This window comes from Hylobates moloch, unplaced genomic scaffold (assembly GCF_009828535.3).
Source record: "Hylobates moloch isolate HMO894 unplaced genomic scaffold, HMol_V3 SCAFFOLD_5, whole genome shotgun sequence".
NCBI lineage: Eukaryota > Metazoa > Chordata > Mammalia > Primates > Hylobatidae > Hylobates > Hylobates moloch.
Window position 1 is genome coordinate 139,233,202 of NW_026652280.1, and position 20,985 is coordinate 139,254,186.

General features: G+C 44.3%; 1 long non-coding RNA gene across 2 annotated transcripts; it reads right to left on the reverse strand.

Annotated features, from left to right (window-relative positions):
- Positions 1–235: 235 nt before the first annotated feature.
- LOC131383546 (uncharacterized) lies at positions 236–10,515 on the reverse strand. 2 transcript variants are annotated; one of them, XR_009213692.1, is made up of 4 exons: positions 10,350–10,515; positions 8,720–8,864; positions 7,190–7,398; positions 236–1,303 (listed from the first exon to the last, which is right to left on the reverse strand). It is a non-coding gene; the product is annotated as an uncharacterized LOC131383546 (long non-coding RNA). The 2 variants fall into 2 exon arrangements; XR_009213691.1 differs by lacking the exon at positions 8,720–8,864.
- Between the last annotated feature and the right edge of the window lie 10,470 nt (positions 10,516–20,985).

Sequence of the window (20,985 nt, forward strand, 5' to 3'; positions counted from 1 at the left end):
CATTTTCAATGTAGACCATAACTAATCTGGACCTTGAAAATCAAAATGGGGAGCACAACACGTGACCTGAATGTGATTTTTTTTCCATAACTGGAGCTCTTAATATTTAGTTTTGCTTAATGACCTAAGACATGGATCCACATGGATTACTCTTTCTGCCCCATTCAATTCACACACAGAGTAGAATTCACATAACCAGGCATTAATTTTTCTCATATAAATAATTAATTCTACATTTAAAAACATGTTAAGATGTTTTATTTCTTAATCAGCTAATTTGACTGGGAAACAAAGATGCCTTTTATTCACATTTTCTTTGAGTCGTGTTACTGTAGTAAAAGTTCCCCACAAGATTTGGCCTTTGCTCACAGGTTTTGCGGCTGCCAATTAGTTTCCAGAGTCGCTATTTTACAAAAATGCTTCTCACTTTTAAAAAATGTAATTGAATGTCTGTTCATCACAGAGTTTCTTGTGTTCAAGCCCAGGGTGTTAAACATTTTTCGGGTTGACTTGGGTCAGCTTTGAAAAATTTCAGACAGTGAAACTTGAGAAGGGACCGTATGCTATAGTGTGTTCCTCACATCCTGTTAAGTATTAAGTGGATATTTAAAATGGAGTTGTTATACCTCTTGACTGACTTAAAGTGAGCCATATAGTTTACAAGACTATTAATTAAATGAGAAGATTGCATGGGATGCACATGTATTTTCATAATCATTCACATTGGCCCGGAGTTGCCCTTTAATTTTCAGACTAATTAAAGTAACACATTCAACTGCAAAGGGTGGATGGCTGCGTTTCTGCATAGATGCTAACACTGATGAAAGTGAAATGGGGAATTTTCTTTTTTAAAGGAAAAGGAGTGGGAGAAGAAAGAATCCGCCTGAGTGGACCTGACTCCATTCCATTCATGGCTCCCTATTTGTTCCACTCCTGGATCAAGTTTTTAATTTAACAAGACTGCATTTTGGGGGGAGTTTTCAACCCCATCTGTTTGGGGCCAGAGTGTGCCCCACCTGGTGGTGCAATTGATTTCTGAATTAACTGGGCTTTATTTCAGTACAATAGAGCGATTGTTTAGTTGCTTTTAAGCACTAGGATTCTTGGAATCTGATGGGCAAAAAAATAAATCAGACTGCAACGTGCGGTTCTCTGGGCTGCTAATTGCATCTGACCCATTATCCTCCACAGTCCTGGTTCAAACTTTGACACGGCTGACTTGGAGTTTGAAATGTAAATGGAAGGGCTGCTTTTGCAGGTCATCATACTGCAGAAAGTCCATTCCTGGAACACTTTCCAAGGCCTGGAAAGGAGAAGAAACAGATATTAGCAATTATAGCAGGATTGTGCAGCTGCTGGCATTTGGGACTGGCAGACACAGCCACAGGCCCCTCTCCCTCCAGCACCACCCAGTGTGAGGAGCAGAGATGGAGGGGGTCAGGCTGTCCCATGGAGCGGTGGCAGAGGTGTCAAAGGACCATGAGTTCATTGCATCCAGGGAAAGAGCGGCTGAGGGGAAGCTCCCCACTTCCTCCCACACCCCACCCTTAAAAAGTATGCTCTACTGGCATATAGTTAGCAACTCTTTCTCCTGCCTCTATAGCTTTATCCTTGCCACCCATAAAGCCTCCTTGAAAAAAGTCCAAGGTTTATAAAGATCCTCTCTTTCTTTACAAAGAAAAGTTCCTCCACTCCTAGGAGGTGCATCCAAAAGAAATAGCTTGTGCTGCTCCCCAGCCTGGGTCTAATACAAGGATACAAGTGTTTGCCTTCAGCTCTGCTCCCTTGTAACCACGGCTCTCTCTCTGAGGGGGTCGGTCCTAAGTTTATTTAACAGTGACTTTTAAAATGTAGCCCAGACAGTGCTTTTAAGGGATGGAGCTGGGCCCTGAGAGGAAAGGAGAGGGCTGGAGAACGCTACTGGGGGAAAGGGCGATTCCAATTCAGGAGGGGTTCTGGGGGCTCAGAGGCAAATTGCAGCTGGGAAAGGGAATTGGATCCAATTCCTCAATCTGGAGAGAAAACAGGTCCTAGAAAGAGAGAGGAAGGAAGACGCCCAGGGAGCAGGGTTGCCGACAGCACAGAGCCACCTGTGCAGGGACAGGCCTCCATTGCTGGAGTCTGTAGTCACACTGGGAGCTGCACCCAAGGTGGTGGGCTAGACAGGGGCTTCGTTCAGGGTGACCAGGCAGTTCAAACCCCAGCTTTGCTACTCACCAGCTCTATGACCTTGGCCAAGTTACATTATCCTTCTGCCTCAGTTTACAAAATGCTCAAATGGAACAGTGATAAATAGTAACTACAAAATAGCACTGTTTTGGGAATTTGATGCTAAATTGGTACATAGTAAGTGGTACATCATAAGTGTTTGATGAACTCCAGGTAATATGATCATTAGAGCCAAGGTCTGGCTTCATCTCTTTGTTTGCTGAAGAAAGTTCAAGGTCTCCCAAAGAAGACCACAAGTCCACACATCCATCAGCAATATCAGTATGGCACATGTGTAGGGAGGCTTGGCTCCTGACAGACTGAGCTCCTGGCTTTCCAGAGATTACCAGCCAGTGGAGGAGACAGAGGCAGCTACACCCATAAGCGAGCAAAGGCACTGGCATCCAGTGCCCCTTAAAGCCCTACGGACCTTCTTTTTTGCAGAGCATTCCATACTGCCCCTATGGGATTCCTGTCCCGCTTTGTGGCAAGGAGACAATGCCTTGATATGCTCCAGATCAGGCTGGGGTGGGTTCACTGACTTGGAGCATTCCATTCTCAAGATCGGGAGTCCAACTTAATCTTGCCATTTGCTTGTGTGATGGTTAACCGAATGTGTCAACTTGATTGGCCTAAGGGATGCCCAGATGGCTGGTAAAACATTATTTCTGGGCTTATCTGTGTGTTTCTGGAAGAGCATAGCATTTAAATTGGCAGGCTGAGTAAAGAAGTTCTCCCAGGTTGAGGGTGGTGGCTCATACCTATAAATCCAGCATTTTGGGAGGCCAAGGGGGGAAGATCACTTGAGGCCAGAAGTTTAAGACCAGCCTGAGCAATATACCAAGACCCCATTGCTACAAAAAGTAAAATAAATTTGCCTGGGTGTAGTGGCAGACATCGATAGTCCCAGCTACTTGGGAAGCTGTGGTGGGAGGATTGCTTGAGCCCAGGGGTTCAGGGCTGCGGTGAGCTGTGATTGCACCACTGCACTCCAGCCTGGGCAACAGAGCCAGACCCTGTCTCAAAACAAAACAAAACAAAAAAATCCTCCCTCACTCCCTCACCACCTTACCAACACTGGTGGGCATATCATTCAATCTGTTGGGGGATCAGATCGAACAAAAAGGCAGAATGGTGAATTCCCTTGTTCTGCTTGAGCTGTGACATCTACATTCTCCTGAGCTTCGACATTGGAACTCCTGGGATTTAGGCCTTCAGATTTGAACCAGGACTTCCATCATTGGCTCCCCCGGTTTTCGCTTTGGGGTTTGGAATGGAACTGCACCACCAGCTTTCTTGTGCCTCCAGCTTGCAGACAGCAGATTGTGGGACTTCTCAGCCTCATAACAAATCTCATTCTATAGAGCTATATATATATATCCTATTGGTTCTGTTTCTCTGGAGAACCCTGACTAATACAGCTGGACTTGACCCTGGTTTCTTATCTAAGTGGGTAATAAGAAGATGATGCTGTTGTGAGAGTTTAAGTGGAGCTCCTGGGTATATTTTTAAGTGTGTATGGCACTGACTTTGGCAGTATTGGAACAGAGTCATCCCAGACATGCTACTTGGCTCAGAGATGAAGAAATGTACTGTATTTGGGGACAGGTCTATACTGCACCTGGATTCCTATATTTGCTAGTAAATAGCAGCACATGGAGTTATTAATTAGCACTTATGAGTTCATTAGCATTTATAAATAATGTCAACAGAAGCTGATGAACTAAGCTAGGTTGTTTGGGAAGGGGACATGAAGGAGAAAACTTCTCCCTCCACTTGGATTTATATCAATGTTACTTCCCTAGAATTGACCGGCACCAAGGAGTCAGTAAAAATAAACACAAACACACAGGGCAAGACAGTAAATTCCCTGTATATGAGGGTGGCCTCTCCCAAGTTTCTGGTTCCCATTACTAATCTACCTCATATTGAATGGATTTGAGACTTGGTTTAAAGAAAACATAACAGTAGCAATATAACCAGCCAGGGGGCCATATGTGATTCTTTTTCATAAAATTTTCAAGTTGAAAGGAAACTTGGAGATCATTGCATCTTCCCCCCATGCTTCAGGTAAGGAAACCCAGGTCCTACAGTTAATAACAACTGGGTCTAGAAACTTCACATCTTTATCTCGGTTTCAATGACTCAAAAATGTATGAAACTGACACATCAAATTTGGGGCTAGAAAGTCCATTTGGATCCAATGTTATCACTTCCTTGAAACAGTCCTTCTCTCCACCAAGAAAGCTTGCTTCTTTTACTCTCTCTATTGTCTTTTGGGAACCAAGCATCACTCACTTCCCTTTCGGTCAATCTTTCAGCCCAGCTCAACAAGAATCAATGGCAGTTGATGTCTATACTTCAGTCTCTTCTAGGCAGAACAACCAAGTGAAACACTGTGGGAACCTCTGGGCTTCTAATGGAAACAGGATGAAAACTATACTGGGCTTAAAGAATTCAACTTACTAGCGACTGAAAGGAGCTTTAGAGACGGGAGAAGGAAGGGGAGGAGCAATTGATTGAAGGAGGGGACGGAGACATGATTAGAAAACTAGAAACTCCTAGAGGACTATCAACCCTCAGTTCTTCCATCCATTTGGAAATATGACCATTTTATGCAGATCTAAAACATTTAAATTAAATTTAACAGTTGCTTTAATAGGTTTAAAAAAAAACTTTTAAAAGCTTTTCCCACATTCAATCTATACCAGGTGTTTTGCTCACAAAAAGCTACTCACAAAAGGCTGGCCCCACAATTTTGGTTGTAGCATTCACCTTTTGTTGTTGTCTTACACAGTCTTTGCTACATTAAGCTTTTATCAAATTTCTAAAGGGCACTCTGTATCATCAATTATGATTTTCAGTAGCAGAGCCTCACTCTGAGTCTCTGTGTGCAGCACGTAGGTTGACACCTTGGGCTATGCTGGAACAACAGCCGGCGTTATGTCTACGTGGACTAGATGGGAAATGAGGAAAGACCAAGTACTAACCCAGGATACAAATGGTTCCGTTTTTAGAGATTTTTATGGATCTCTAATTTAGAACAGTTGCCCAAGTAGGACATCCTGCTGACATTATAATTTTTGAAAAATATCACATTTCTGCAAACAAACATGGTTTCTATCCCAGTAGACTGGCTGTAGTTCTCAAATTCATTGTCGATTATTCTAACCCACCAATATGTGTTCTGTATGGTTATTAGCAAAGAAAACAACCAAGAAACCAAAGGTTTCTACGTCATATTTAAGTTCATCTACAGGGAATACTGGATTCACCCTGTGATTCAATGTTGACCTTTAACTTGGTCAGGAGCTTATTGCAGAAATAGCTACCAAGAAATAGCTACTGCTTCCAGACCAAGTCTCCTTGTCTCCTAATACATAATGGTCTTTCCTGACTGTTTTTCCTTCCATGCCCCTCAGGTCATCACTAGATAACATATTGTCTGATCACCAGAGTTCATTGCCTGCTTTAAGCTCCCTTGGGATGCTGAAATCTCAGGTTTTGTGGCTAGGATGATGTGACAATCTTGTGTGGAGTCTCTGTCTTCAGAACTATCACCAGTGAATGTTAATGACTTAGCAAAGTAGCTCATGCCAACATGAGGCCTTTCAGAGCACTATCAAAGTGCAGGAGCTTCTGGACGACGATGTCAAAAAACCAGTGTTCTTTGGGAGCTCTGGGCCCATAATCAATCACCGACTTCCCTGCTGTGCCTTTGAGCACTGCCATTTTAAATAACTTGGGGGAAAAGGGGCAATTTTCAGCGATATAAAAAAGCTGAAAAGGCATCAGCAACTCTGATGCTGAAGACCCTACCAATAGGTAGTGACCTTAAGGATGCCTTTTCAGCAGCCAGATTTGCTTGGTATCTGCCAGAACTGAGAGTTGCTGTTAGTGTAAACACGTCATCCCCACATGCTTCAGGTAGGGCTTTTGTAAGATGCCACAGACAGTGACTCAAAGACACTCAAGCAGAGGCGACTGCAAGCAGGAGGCTGAAGAAAATAGACTGAAGGACACTAGAGAACCACACTCCCCACTGAACATCTGTCAATGGCTCCACATCATCCACACAGTGAAGTTTATGCTCATTAGCACGGGCTATAAGAGCCTTCATTATCTGACCCTTCAGTATCTCCGACCTTGTCCTCTATGCTACAGAAACATTCACCCATGCCATTTTTCATCCTGTTCCTTTGCTCTGCCTAGAATATTCTCCTGCCGTATCTTGAGCTCTTTTTTTATTCCGCAAGGCTAAGCTCAGGCATCAACTGCTCCTAGAAACTTGCCTTTACCATCCTTCTCCAACTACATAAGGCATCACTCCTCTGTGCTCAGCTCTACCACTGCATTCACCACAATGTTTACAATAGTTAATTACCTTTTGCTCCACTTGACCGCAAGGCCCTTAAGGGCAAGGGCTATTTCTTATTTCTCTTTGTCATTTTCATATTCCCTGTACCAAGCACAAAGCCTGTCACACAGTAGATGCTTAATAAATGTTCACTGGATGAAAAATAGTCTTCAAACAATATGAAAAGGCTGTGGAAAAATGGTAAATACCATCCAACACATCTAATGTGGTATATCAGAAATGGGAGGATTACTTTTGAATCAAATCATTGTGTAGACTGGAAGGTAAGGAACTTGAGTCACTAAGAGTAGCAATATCTATCCCCACCAGCTCCAGCTGTGCAGACACATCCCCTACTGCTGTGGCTGGGGCAAACTACATCTGCTGGTCTCAATATTGCAATAGATATCATTCTCTCTCTCTTCTAATAAAAATTTTAGATTCTCTTCACCCTCAGCTTACATCTCTTTTGTCTGTGTGCCTTAACTGGTGGAGTGACCCAGACCCTCATCCTTGAGGGGTCTGAGCCCCTCAGCCTCTTCTCAGGCCATGGTTGCAGCATTTGTCCATTTACCATCAAAACTGGGCAAGAGACCAACCAAAAAGAACATCCAAATGGCTCACCTGGGTGGTAAAAATAGGTCTTCCTGCTTCCATTGCGAAAGAGCAGCCCTCCTCTTCTTGATCAGGATCAAATAGTGCTGCTAAGATGGTAGTTCCTCAGCACATGGAATCTGAAGTGCCCCACCAGTAACCATAGCTTAGAGTTCAATGGGACCCTGCTGTGTCCCCTGGTGGAAGCTTTCTCCCTTTCGAAGCCAAGACCGCTAAGCCTGCAAAACCCAGAATTGTAAGAAAGGAAAGTACAAATTCCCCAAGTGGGTTACCAGGAGTGATGGTAAGCAGAGCCGCAGTGACTTTCACTCCTTGGTTCCTGAACTCATGTGTTCTGCCAATTGGCGAACAGCTCCAGGTAATGGTCACTGATTTAAAGTGTACACTGCATCCTGGAGAATAGTGCCTGATCCTCACAGATACCATCTTCAAGCTGGTCCCTCCACTGTGCCTTCAACAGGCCATTCACTCCAGCAGACCAGATTATTCTATGTGGTGCTATCTGAGATAGGGCCATTGGCTGTATTTCTTCTGGTGCACCCCCTTTGCCATAGAGTGAGTCCTGTGGTATGATAACAATGTGATGTGGGATCCCTATTGATAAATCAAATACTCTAAGCTCTCAGATGGTGGCGCAGGCTGAGGCTCTGCAGCAGGGAAAGGCAATCCCATTGTCAAATATCATTTTTTCAACTTAAAATGAATCGGCGCTCCTTCTAGCCATGTAGCTAACTTGCCACCAAGTGGCTTCTTTTTGACCTCAAAAGATAGTATCATGCTGGTAATTGTTCTCTGCTGCTGACAATCAGACAGTGAGCAGCAGCAAGAGTTATATTAATTTGGTGAGTAGGAGCCATGCTGTGGACCCATACATCACCTCCAACTCTACCACTCTGGCTACTCCACTTATGCACCCATTGTGCCAGCACTGCTGTGACCCATGGCAGAGGCTGGCTTACGTCAACTGGCCTGGTCATTCTATCTTTGTGTTGAATGCTTTCTGGTGGGTGTCAGTTCACATGTGATACAAAGCTCTTCACACTTCATGCCCACTCCTGTATGTGTACCCCTTCCTCAAATCCCTTGTCTTTTTCCTTCCAGGCTTCTGACCATTTGACTAAGCCATTTTCCAGTGCCCGTGAGCTTAGACATATTCTCTTTCCACACAAAGTGGAAGCGCAGGTACACCACTTAAAGCTATGCCCATTGGGATGATTTCTACTAATTAGTGACTTCAAGGTCACCCTGAGTAGGGCTAAAGTGCAGAGGCAGTTCATTTTCAGCTTGTACCCACATACCAAGCCAACCTTCTCATGAACCAAGCTCAACCTTTCACATGTTCCATCAGCTGGCCATAAGGGACCCCCGTGTGGCCACAGGTGTGCACTGAGGCAGAGGTAATGTGATGGTGGTGGATGAAAACTTGGCAGTCTGAGCCACTGGATCATGCAACTTACTGCTAACCTCTGGCCCTGCTCATGTCCAGTCCCAAATGTACCCTTTTCATCTTATAAGAATTACTTCTGGTCACCCACCAACCTTATAACCTGTTGGGTCTGACAGTAAGAAGTTCACGATGGGCAGTTCTGGCTTCATCACCATTGGATGACTAACAGGTACAGTCCCAAAGCATACCAGGAGCTGCTTTTCAAAATGTGTGTAACCTCTGCTTTGAACCCTGTCACTGAACATAGACATTTGGTGGGTTTTCTGGCATTATATACTATTTCCATCCTGCCATGCCCATTTCTCTGAGCTTTTTTGTCCTTTCTTCCACCAACTGTTACACTAATTCATTTCTACTTCCTTTTATGTGAGCTCTTACTTTCTCCAAGCTTCTGAGAGCCATCCTAGCAGTACATTAGCAGGATCCCAGGATCTTTGCCAGATGCTAAATCCTGTAGCCCAAGAGAGTGATCCCATATTGATAAATTCTCCCTTATATAACTTTACATTCCACCTACCTTGATCCAGTACTCTCAGAACCCAGTCCTTAAATAATGTTTGATATTCCGCCAGTGCCTGTCAGCTATATCCTGCAGTTCCTGCAGTACCTTTCCTTTGCTAGTGGGCCCAGCACTTCCCCAGCCAGGCACTGCTGTGATTTAACCCTACTTATTAGTCTGGCTGCCAAGAAAGGGACCACGGGGGCAGATCTTAAAGTGGGAAGGACACATGTGTTTTCTAAGACAGAGGCCTCTGCATCTTCTTCAAGCAAGAGAGGAGTAATGCTAGCCTTTAGCAGACAGGAGTGGGCCACTTCTGTAGGCCCATAGAGTTTAAGGGAATCTGGAGACTCAAGACATTTAAGTGCATCAAGTCAGATGTCACCATCTAATATCTCAAGGGCTTGTTCTTTCCCAATCAGAACCTGGCCTGGCATAGCGCACATGCCTAGGTTGAGCATTCAACCTTCCCAGGAATTCTCTCAATCTTATGATTAAGTCCTAGCCCTGATATCAACTTTTCTGCCTTCTACCTACAGAATATGAGGCTTACTTGGTATCTAGTAGTGAGGCCCTGTGGTTTACATACTAATTGCTTATGAACTGCCTTCTTATCCAAAGCATTAATTGCCTCCAGTAATGTCCAACCATTGTCATTGCTCTTATCTTTACTATTTCCCCGTATTTCTCCAGTGCCTGGTACATTCACCTACTAGTGCATCCTGTTTCACCAGCGTACCATTCCACATCATCACTGTGACCCTGTGCCAGGATCTACTCTGCTCCACCCACTCCCACTCCCAGAGATGAGGTCCTCACTATCAGTAGCCGGCAGGTGATCTAGCTCCAGAATCCCATCTTAGCATTGCCTTTCTCGGACCACTCCTGGTACCAACTGTTTAGGTAGGGTTCCGTGAGAAGTAGACTTTGAATCAGGGATTTTTACAGGAAGTTTATCAGTGCCTGCCCTTGGAAATCACCATTCATAGAAGTGAAAGCACAGGGAAAGAAACAGGACTGGGTCAAGGGAGAAGTTGGGCTATGACACAGTCACAAAGAAGGCATCAGCTAACCTCACAGAGAGCTCGGAAGCTGATTTGCACTTAGGAGTTTTCTGAAGTTGTGGTGAGGTGGAGAGACCTTTATAGCCCTACAATATAAGGTTCTGGACACAGGCTAACCCAGGAAAGGGGTTGTTGCCTTGAGTGAAGAGGCTCACTTACATAGAGGGCAATGAGCAGAGAGGATGACAGCTGAGGGCTGTCAGCCAATGGTACTCTCAGCAGCTGGAGAAGTAAGGCTTCAATCCTGAAGGGGGATCTGGGTGGTAGCAAATAGTGACTTCCATAGAACCCAGCTCTAGCTTACTAAATTTATGACCTTGGGCAAGTCAGTCATATTCTCTGGGCCTTAGTTTCCTGATCTGTAAAATGGAAATGACAAAAATGTCTACCTCATAGGGTTGTCATGGAGATTAAATGAAATCATAATGCAATGCACCTTAATACAGAGCACGGCACATAATAAGGAGCACTGTAGCTTCTAGATAGAAGAAGCTTGGGGCCTATATGAGAAGCTACTAAATTATGAGACACAACAAAAGGGGTTGCTAAACTGTGGGCACTGGGAGCTTAGAAGAGGTAAAGACCAAGGAAGTAAATAAGAGCAATTTCAAAGAGGAGACAATCAATTGATACGTGGACTTTAGAAAGGTGTAACAGAAGAAGACAGCTTCCAGGTGAGATATTAACAAAGCAAAGGCCCAACAAACATGGAATTTGCAGAGCAATGATGAAGTCGGCCTGGCCGCTGCAGTGTTTCTTGCCCAGAAGTAGACTAGGAGGTGGGTGGATTATGGAAAGTTTAGACATCCAAGCAGAAACAGCAGCTCTGGACTTCCCAACAGACCATAGTTTAGCTGGACTCGAAAGTGGCTTGAGGGGCATTCCGGAGAAATGGAATGTCTTGGCAGGAGAGGGAAAGGAAGGAAGATGGAGGGAGACAGTGAAGAGAGAGGAATGAGGAGCAGAGAGACATGTGGAGGAGAGAGAAGGCTGGAAACAAATTGGGGATTAAAAGCCAATCCAGAGTGCAAAAGAAAATCAGAAGTGAAGAAAGTGAAGAGAAAATGTAGAGTAAATAGAGTTTTAAGAAATAATGGTCTTCCAATTTCAGAAGTTCCAATTCAAAGAGTCAGACTGTTCAGCTATGTTGCTTCCTTGAGAAACAATACAAATACACTTATTAAGAAGCCAGCGCTTTGCTATATTATAAATAGTTCTGAATTAATGTCCCTTCCCAAAATGCCTACTTTTCCAACAGGTGCAATATTACACCATCTGCCCAGCAAAAGAATCTAAATGTCACTAACTTCAGAAGAAAATGTAATTGACTGCCTAGGACCCTAGTTTATTATGATATTTAATAACTTGTACTTACATAGCATGTAGGGGCATAAAAGGTGTTATAAATGTTAACCCTCTAATTCACACAATAACGCCTTAGAAAGAGAGAAACCATGACACTCCCTTTGTAACAGATCCATTCATTCAACAAACATTTATTGGGTTCCTACATGCTAAGCATTGTAATGATGTAGAAATTTGGCCACATGGAGTTTGATTCAGGCTGTTGGGTGCCTGCCTGCTCCCCCCAGACACAATGAGAGCCTCCCAAGAGCAGGAACCATGACTTTTTCTCTCTAAAGTCTTAGAGCCCAAAACTGCACCTGGAAAGAAGCTTTATTCCATAAATATTTATAGATTTTTTAAATTAAATACCCAGCATTAGCTATAAGTCTCTGCTACCATTATTAAAAAATATAAACCCCCAAACTCTTGACTTCTGAGGCATTGCTGGCCACTGGACCTTATTTCCTGTGGAACCCCATAATCTGCTCTTTGAGATGGTAAAACATTCACTCATCCTCTGAACACTGTGAATTGTGTGCAATTTCCACAGCGCTTTGCATTTACTGGGGACAAGGTAGAGGCTGAGACGGGCCCCACACTAAGAGCTGCTCTTTTCTTAAAGACTTTTGGCTTCTATGGAGATTTTTATGTTGGAAGGAAAAACAGAACTCTGGATCTAGAAATCACTCCAAGTCAATATCCTCTTGGTAGTCTGGGTTGGGTGTGGGAAAGTTCCACTTGGCAGCTCTGAGGTCCCAACTACTATCAAATGGCTAGCACAAAAGGGAAACAAATTGGACATTGAGCATCTCTCTGACTCAGGTCTTGGGGTCTCACTGTGTTGGTGAGATCATGCTCTAGTGAGATGCTTCACAGGTACCTGGTAATTTAACCAACTTGTACAGGGTCCAAAACAAAGCCATCTTGTGCCATAGCAAAGTCCCGGTCAACTGGGGAAGGACATAGTTACAAGTGTGTGCCCAAATTGTTCACCTTCTACCCCACCCACATCCCAATGTGGATGCCATTAAAAATCTCAATTGCTAATATCTAGACGGCATCCTGCGCTCTCAGAACTAAGGCCAGGGTGTCATCTGTCTCTAATCACGAAAGCAGACTCTCTCCAAGCCTGAAGACTGAAGTGGCACCAAAAGTCTCAGGTGCTCCAGCCCAAGCCCGGTGCTATCACCCTTGGGACAGTCACAGCAGATGGTCCATTTTCACAAATGTCAAAAATCAGGCTCCAGACACTCACGAGGCCAGAGTACACCCTAGATTAGCTGCTGGCCACTTAAATCATACAGGTTAGACTTTCTCTTTACCTTTTGCTCCCTAACATTGCTCAGTGAATGACTGTATGAACTGCCGCTCTCCAAAGAGCTTCAAACGAACTCCACGTAAACAGTGCATCTGAAGAGGCCTGCAGAACTTGAAAGAAGAGGACTTGGCTTCCCTCATTCTTTGAAAAATATATCCTGTATCCCTTGGCTGGATCATACAGAAAAAGAAATCTGAGTTTCTTTCTTCTGCTCTTCCGGGGAGGAGGGTGGCACAGTCTGTCTATGGCTGAGCCCACAGTTGTACATGAAAGTTAATACTTCCAGGGCCCTGAGTGGGATACCTTTCCCAGAATTCATGTTCTCCATGGGAAACTGAAATAGTGCGTGAGAGTTACCCTAAGTAGATTTAAATAATTAAATTCAAAAATTCTCAAACCACTTGCTGTTTCAAATTTATTTCTTTAATAACAGCTCAGACTCAGCAACAGACTGGATTAAGGTTTCATTTATTGGAAATTTAAGGTATATCCAGCTCTGGGTGTTGTTTTTAAGTATTTAAGGGGAAATTTGTGCTGGGTGAAAATGAAGAGACTGCAGTATTATAAATTCATTTCCTCTATTAGAAGCAGGGCTGCGCCTGCACGCTGCAGCTGTTCCAGGAGGCAGTCCCGACAGGCTGGAGGGCGAGCCGGGAGCAGACGACCCTTTGTTTCTCCAATAGGGGAGATTTGGCCAGTCCAACACCCTCGGCAAGAACTATTTCCTCAGTGGCGCCAGGCAGTTGGGCAGGATCATCTGGGGTGGTTTTCATGTGGCAAAGTAAAGCATCCTTTGGGATTCCAGGGCAACTTCTAAGGGATCCATTTGCATCTGTGACCTCAAACCATGCCTTGCACCAGGCCCCAAAGATGGGAGGCTGCCATGGCCCAAGCCTAGTTTGCTGACCTCTGAAATAACCCATCCTGATACATTCAGCAAAGCCTCAGAAAACAGGTGTTACATTGCAGGTAACAGCCCCACGGTACTTAACTATTTATGCTAACAATTTTACAAACAAGTGAGTTTCTTATACGTTCATCGCCACCCCCAGGCATTCATATTCTTTTTAAGTACAGAAATCTTAATTAGATTTTGACCACAGACCCGGATTTGACTTACCCTGACAGGGTTTCCATTAGTGTAATCTGTGGGGGAATTCGCTGTTTTAACATCTGTGTGCCTGAGGCCTATCTCACATTTACTGCAAAACTCTGAAAAGCCTCCCTTGTATGGCTGTATGTTTCCTCATGCTCCCAATTTCACAGAAGTCATTTCAGCACCAAACGGTAATTAGCAAAGGGATGGGCCTCAGCTGACATGAATGCAATTTATTGTTTTCCACGAGGCCCTGAACCAAGCAAACAAAGAACACAGTCTAGCTGTCTGGCATTTTATTAACTTGTATTGTGCGGTGCACCTTACTGAAGGGAGATCTTCAAGAGAAGTTCAGCAGTTTGTGTGTGGCAACACACAGACTTTGGAAGAATATTAGTTTCAGTTCAATTAGGCAAGTTTTGTGGTACCTCAGCCTGTAATAGAGGACAGCCACTTTTATAATTATCTTCCATATTAACTTTATCATCACCAGACTTTTGCATAAATTCAACCTTTCATCTTTAAAATGCCAACACTTCTTCAATTTTGGCAACCGTACAGCACTGCTAATTATTTGCTCATTATGTGTGGTTAACTGATGAATCATTAATAAATGAATGAATGGCTAATATATTTTTATGGTAATTGGAGATATAACTGATTGCAGACTTCCTTAGCTTCTCAAAACGGCACTGAATGAGCAGTGGCTGCCTAATTGTTTACAGATGATATTTATGCCCCCACCCAGCGTTTCCCACAGTTGTGGTTTATCCCTGGCATATTCTCATCAGTCCAGGGTGGCGGCTTGAACCAGTCTGGGCAGAGGGGAGTGGGCGGCAGCATAACCGAGCTTCCTTTATTGTGTTTCTGTCACCTCGTTTGTTTCAGCTCAGCTGACACGTAACCACGTATGAGCCGCATGGCCATTTGCTGGCAATTCAAAGAGTGCTTGTGGACTCTATTTGCCTAACCACTGGCAGGGCCACAGCTACGACACTGCTGTGGTTACCCCTAGTCACAAACATGTAAAGACTCAGATGCTGACACACAAAGACTCGGGCCATCCAACTGCCACTTGTCTTGCCTGGCACACCCAAAGGAGCAGTGGCCAGTGGCCACCCAGCCTGGTGTCTCTGTGGTTGAAGAGTTAAAGGGGACCCTTTGCAAAGTTTGATTGGGAGCCTGGAGTCCAATTTGCACCACTGACTAAAGTCCAGAAAATGAAATCAACCAGAGATCCTTTAACTCCATTCACTGACTCACCATTCCACGGCTGGTTAACGTGTTTGGAGATTAACTGCTGAATTACAAAAATTATATTTATCATGCTGCAAATCAGTCAGCACCTATAGGTTAAAAACAAAGAGTACGTATTTGTTGACAATTCTTGTGAAAATGAAAGATAGAATACTTGCCAAATAAGGCTTGTTTAGCTTCACACAAACAGACGGAAGATCAAGTTAAAAATGCAAAGGAGATTACCAATTCTTAATTATAATTATTTAACCAGGTGGGTAGTTTCTCCTAATGAACATTTCCATGAAAACAGAATAACTAATGACAGTCTTAAAGAAGCCTTTGTCTTTCCATGTACTAATGATCACATTTATAAATATGCAGCAAGGCCCCCGTGTACATTGCTAATGATAAGTAATTAAGCACCAGGCGTGGGAAGCCAGTGAAAAGGGTCGTGTTAATGCAAGAGAGGAAATTAAAAATGCAATAAAATAAGTTGCCTAGAAAAGATTAAATAAACTTCTGGCTTCTCCTTCTTCCAGAAGTAAAAGAACAGTTTCCCTATTCTCGTAGTGAAACCATGGCAGGCCATTCAACAGCTGGTTATCAGGTCAGACAGTACCAAGTGATCCACTTGCTTTCTACCTCCATCCCCATTTTATCCTGCAGGATTGCAGGCAGAGGGTGTGGCTCAAAGTAAAAGGCATTTGGGGTCACCAAAGGAGAAGATGAGCCCCTTGGAAAAAGGAAACAGTTGGCCATCACAGATGGATACCTTCCACTGGCTAATTAAATAGGACTTTGGTTGCTGTTGCTAAAGTACCACTTGTTTATAAAACCATGTTGACCAATCTGGGGTTTTTTCTCAGCTTCTGGAAGAAAAAGAGAGGACAAGATCAGTGCCTTTTCCAGTAGAGCAGAATAACCTTCTGATGTCGTTGGCTTCCCCAGCAGGCTGCAAACTCCTGGAGGGTGAGACCACGACTCCGTGTTATTAGACATTGTAGCCCTCACACCTAGCCCTGCACAGAGGCCGTGAATGCTTAATAAACACTGGTTGAATAAGTGAATGAATGAATGTTCAAAATAAACCATCCCTAAGCCAAGGAGCAGCTTGTCCAAGAGCCCTGTCACATCGCTCCCCATCCAAGCAGCCCTGCCACCAAAACGCTGGCCCACTCAAAAGATGTAAGGCCTTTCTCTCATTCACTTACGGAGAAAGGCACTGATTCCTTCTTCAACATATCATCATCAAAAGGAACAGAAATTTGAAGCTTTAAGAAAAAAAAAAAGGTCTTTGCAAAAAAATCATATAGTTGGTTGTCAGACTCCTGTTTAGGAATTGACTAGGAATCCCAGCATCTCCTTTGAGCATTAAAGACACACAAAATGAATAAGGGCCTTCTTGGCAAAAGAAAAGGGACTTATATTTGGATCTCCAAAGCTCTTAAATAAGAGCGATTTTGATTCTTTTTTTTTTTTTTTAAGTATCTTAGTGAAGCTCTCAAACCACTGAAGATTTTTTTCTTTCAAATGTTTCAAACTCGTTGATCTCAAGTCTCTCCAGACCTCCACATTCCCTAACTCTTCTATGTGGTTAATCCCTGAGTGGGGGGAATCTAATTTTCTGTGGCTGCAGTCTCGGGTTAACAAGAAGGCAACCTTGATCTGAAGAAAATAGCAACCCACGAAAATCTAAACCTTGGTTGGCGATTTGGGGTAGCTTTTCTTGTTTAAATTTTCTCCCCTTTTTTCTTAAACAAGTTTAAGAAACAAGTCATAAGGCAGAAAATCTAGGGTTTGGCTGTCTCTGCCCTGTTTTAAGGCTCCTTCTGAATTCAAATGAATCATTTCCTTTTACATAAAATCTTCAACGAGGCCACACTTCTTTTGTTATCAGAGTGTTGTCATCGGCAAGCCTGCTCGACTCTCATAAAGGCAATTTAGTACCTGACATTCGAGCAACGTGTGCGCGGGCCTGTATTTGCCTTACAAATAAGGGCTGCCAAGGAAACCTCCGGGGAGGCCGGCGGCCCTGCTCGGGGACACCTAAGGTGCATCTTTCGTCAACTTCTCCGACAGGCCTTTGCTTCCCAGGGCGTGCCGTTCTGTACGCAGCCGCTTTCCCCTCCCGAGAAAGTTCAGGACGGCGGCAGGGCCACTCTGCAAGCTTATCCTGACCCCCAGTGGTCGACCCTGTCATCGGGCCCGCACCGGGTCCCTCTCTCGCTGCCGGGCAGAGGCGAGCACCGCCCTGAGGTTCCCTGGATCCCAGGGACCCAAGCACCATTCGCTTTAATTGACAATTAAAACCAACTTCGGTTCTCACAAGAATCAACCGAGTGAAATTTCACAACTGCAAGTTTCACAATTCAATTCCCTTGAAGCAAAACCAACAGTTTCCCTGAGGTTTCACTCCACACCTCTCCATTTGTTGTTTAACTTCCCCCTCAAGTTTCTCTTCCCACACACAATTTTATTTTCAAGTCAGTCATGGAAACAGTTTAATTATGTTTCTTGGGGTCCCCGCATCCTCCCTGCCCCGCTGCTGAGTCAGCGCTTCCGCGAGCCCCAGGATGAGGACTCCAGCGAGCGCATGTTTATTAACAGAGCAGCGTGGTGCTCCCAGCGACCGGGGGGCCCCCCCGGGGTGGCTATTTATGGCTTCTGCCCACCGGCCTGCCTGTTCAAGCTGCTTGATATTGTCAGCCACCGGAATCAAACAACCTGAAATAAGGCCTCCGCGGCCACGAATAGAATGCAGTCAGCAAACAACGTCCGACCCCGGCGGTACAGTCGCCGGATTTAGCAAGTAAAAATCCAAGATGCCCAGTTAAGATTGAATTTAGATAAACCACAAATACGTTTTTAGTATAAGTATGTCCCAAATATTGCGAGGGATATGTTTGTACTAAAACATGTTTGTGGTCTATCTGAAATTCGCATTTAACTCGGGGCCTTCTATTTTATCTGGCAATCCTACCCGGTAGAGAAAGGAGAGATTCGGTTTTATGGTTTTACAGCTCAGCTTCTGAGCAGGTCGCTGGATAGTTCAGGGGGCCTGGGCCTCTCCTAAGAGCTAGGTGAGAATTATTTTTAAACGGTAGGAAAACAGTCCGAATGTGGATTCTCGGAGCCTCTCTGGAGGCTCAGACCTCCCTAGACATTGCTCCCCTTCTCAGTCCTACCCTCATCTCTCCCTCCCTGTCTCTCCACTGTGGAGGCAGGACCCTGTCCTGAAGGGTCCCGTTCCCACGGTCAACCTTCCCAATCTGCCTCAGGTGTCCTAGCTCGCAGATGTTGAAGCAAAAGTCAAAACCAAGGTAACTCTTTTTAGGGGGTAATAGATTAAACTGCAGCTAGGTCTTCAAGGTATAGGAGTAGCCATATTCTGAACTGCTATTTGTATCTACTGAAGTGTAAACATTAAAAAAAATTTAAAAAACAAGTTTGAATTACTATCTTCCTTTAAAAAAAAAAAAAAGGCTACGGCCTTGGGAATACTGTACATATCTGTTACTGACAATTCTGAAAACCACCTCTGCAGGCTTGTCAGTTAAACCAAATGTTAAATGGAAAATATTTGGCGGGATTTAAAATTAGACCCGCACACATTACTTACAGATGTTTCCATGCAAAACACTTGAAACTGAACCACACCAAGTCATAAACCCCACAATGGTGTATTTTTTATACCCCAAGTTAATTTTTATTATATAAGTAGCCATATGAAGAAGGTATTGCATACAGCTTAAATTAAATACGGAGGAATGAAATCAGCAGTATCCCTTTACAGCATATGGCCCAGCAAATCAAATTACAAAGCTTTCCACATCTCATTAACTGCAATGAGTACAGTGAGTCTTCTAATAAGTCACATCTTTTTCATGTGAGTGGTGAGCAGTGACTTATTGTAAGAATTCACAGGATGACCCTTGTGCTGAAATTAAGAACTAATCTAAAATGGGCAGGGTCATCTGGTCAAGACTGATCATAACATTTCCTCATTATTGTTTTAGTTGGCATTGAAGCATATGTTTTCCTGGTGCCCCAGCTGAAAAATGCCTTTGATAATTTCACTGACAGCAAATAACCCACACACTGCCATTTAATGAGTTTGGGCAGGATTAGCTGACAATAAAGAATATAGTATAAATGTTTTTATTAGAACGGATTTATTTTTTAGCTGGGAAAAAGAAAAAAGAAGTCACATGGAAATGCTGAGCTGATTTCTACCCTTGTGATAGTGATCGCCCTGTTAGTGATGCAGGTGAAGAGGCAGAAGCTGCACAAAGCCCAGGGCTGGCCAAGACAGTGCCTTCAGGCTACAAATGGTGAAAGGCAAGTTCCAGCTGGAACCTATACTCATATGTCTGGTTCCTCCTTTGCACAACAAGGAAAAAAATACTTCTACAATTGCTCATCATGTGGCCTTTGGTTGAGATGAATTACCAATTTACAACCTCTTGTGTTTGGAGAGAAGCAAACTGTGCTCTTTTGAGGCAAGAATCAGGAACCTAAAATCATTTAAGCCTTCTTGTTTATAAGGCCAGAGTGAGGCCAAAAATCCATTTTCCTCTGTGCTCTAAGCCCTTTCAATGATGAGTTTCTCACCATCTGCACTAATAAATATGGACTGGTGTGTGTATAACCATACACTGAGGAGAAGGGAAGAGTGAAAGGATTTTAAATGATTGCAAATTGCTCTCCTGCTGAGATAACAGCAGTTTGCATGTGAGCCTCAGTTGTCACACATTAAGAATGGGCATTTGGCTTCTTTTCACACAGCTGCGAGAGAGAAGGGGTAAGTTTCAGAACAACTAGAGAGAAAAGTGGTCTGTTGTTCTTAGGGAGACAGGCTTTCTAGTGGCATCTTGCCCAGAAGCTCTTGCTTCGCAGCTCCAACCACGAGGACTGGAGACAGGATAAGCAGACCAGTCCCCAGGGCTGGGAGCAAGGGGAATCACTGAAGCCCTGAAACAGGATCATAAGCCTCAAGGCTCAGCAGAGATCAAAGGGATCAAGAATGGAAACAAGGCCAGAGGACTGAGGTAGCCTGGTGTGTAACAAAGTGATCCTTGAGTTAAGGTCAGTTTCTTGGGAAGACTTGGAGGCTTAAGACTCGTCCTTAGACACAAGTGGTCACAGGGAAAACTGTCTTGGGAAGATGCAAACAGCAGTCTAAGAAGGTGGTGTAGGTTAGCAGAGGCAGACAGTGAGTGTGCCATGGGAAGAGTAAGGCCACCGAGGCAAAGGCCAGTCATCCAGGGACCCTGGAGCCTGACTAGACTCAGAAGTCTCCTCCCAGCCAGAGAGAAGTGATTCCCTGTTCCTAGCAAAATGTAATGGGCAACAGTGGAAGCTTCAAAGAGACTGTCCGGTGAAATAGGCAAGTGTCTCAACAGCAGAACAGCAGCCACAGTGGAAGTGGAGTGCCCACGCCATCAGAAAGTGCACTTTAGGAAATGCTGAGGAGCGTGAGAAGACCCCTTGGTCAGAACACTTCCAAATACATCCTCCAACAGAAGGACCTCCAACCTGCCCCAAGGTGGGGCTGTGGAACCCAGTCATCTACCTCTCCTCTCAAGTGACCAACATGGGAGGGGAAAGGACCCTGGGAAGCAAGGGGGAGGAGGAAGTAGCAAGTCAAGGGGAGGAGAAGGAAGATGGGAACTGAAATGGAGCAAAGCATCAGCCGTTGAGCCAAGGCAAGGCAGTGGGATGAGCCAGGAAGACACGCTGGAAAAGTCACCTGAGGAGGTGAGGCTCTTAATACCTGTGGCTGAGCCCAGGGGAGG